The 1,446-nt window shown below is 32.4% G+C and overlaps 1 pseudogene; it reads left to right on the forward strand.

The window, feature by feature from the left end:
* Positions 1-200: 200 nt before the first annotated feature.
* Positions 201-319, forward strand: LOC120599012 (uncharacterized; annotated as a pseudogene).
* Positions 320-1,446: the final 1,127 nt, after the last annotated feature.

The following is a 1,446-nucleotide window of genomic DNA, read 5'->3' on the forward strand; positions in this document are numbered from 1 at the left end:
TTTTACTCAATTTCTTGTAAATAGATAATGATATCAATTATTTGACCTTTGTTTAAGTTTGATGCATAGCCTTGCATATGTGACTTCTTGGCAAATGCTTCATGTTTGCTAGATAAAAATGTGGGTATTTATACATTCTGCAAATGTCCAAATATATTAACTGTGTTTTTGAATTATTTTATTTCTTAAAATAGGATACCGTCTACGGCCATGCTACTCTGAACAAGCCCGATACTGTCTGATCTCGGAAGCTAAGCAGGGTGGAGCCTGGTTAGTACTTGGATGGGAGACCACCTAGGAAGACCAGGTGCTGTAGGCATAAAAAATTAAAAACAAGAGATTGTAAACTGACAAGGTCCTTGCAATCTGTGAGATCAACCAAGAGTTGCCTCATCTAAAATAAATAAATAAATAAATTAATTAATTAATTAATTAATTAATACAATAAGATGCCAAAGAGATATATGCACACCTCTCTTTATTGTAGCATTATTCACAATAATCAAGGTATGGAACAACTTAAGCGTCCATTGACAAATCGATAAAGATGTAATATATATAATATATATAATGGAATATTATTCAACTGTGAGAAAGGAGGAAATCCTACCACTTGTGATGACATGGATTATTGAGGACATTATGCCAAGTGAGATCAGACAGAAAAAGACAAATACTGTATAATGTCATTTATATGTGGAATCTAAAAATGTTGAGCTCATATGGGTAGTATAATGGTGGTTACCAAGGGGATGATGGAGTGGGAGAATAAGAGAGATCTTGTTTAAGGATACAAGCTTTCAATTAGTAGGTAAAAAAGTCCTGGAGATGTAATGCACAGCATAGTGATTATAGACAACAATGCAATATCATAAACAGCAAACTATATCTTAATTATTCCTACCACAAAGAAATAATAATTATGTGGCATAGTAGAGGTGTTAGCTAACACAACAATGGAAATCATATTGCAATATCAAATCAACATGTTTACCCCTTCAACTTACACAGTTATATGTCAAATATATTTCAATTAAACGAAAGTTAAACAAAAAGGTACATATACATTCACTCACATTTGCTGTTTAAGAGTAGTAATTATTCTTGTAAATATTTTAGTACAAGTTGGTTGAAGTGCATTAAAAATATTTAATTTTTTAAAAAAGTCTTCTGCTCGATCTGAGAGAAATGTGTTAAAATATCTGCACATAATGGAGGACATTGATTTTGCCTTGTAGTTGCTTTTAATTATAATAGGTAGATGCCATATAATTATGGTATATTAGTTTCGTGAGCAACTTTGATTCTTCAACTCTCTCTGAATCCAAACCCTTTATTGTGTGTCTTACAGTGCTTTATGGTGCCCTACCATTTGACTCTTGGGTTTTGCTTCTCTGGTCAGTGGAGTTTAAACAAATATGACATGAGCTTGAACAATGCTTGGCT

This window comes from Pteropus medius, unplaced genomic scaffold (genome assembly GCF_902729225.1).
Source record: "Pteropus medius unplaced genomic scaffold, Ma_sr-lr_union100, whole genome shotgun sequence".
Classification (NCBI taxonomy): domain Eukaryota; kingdom Metazoa; phylum Chordata; class Mammalia; order Chiroptera; family Pteropodidae; genus Pteropus; species Pteropus medius.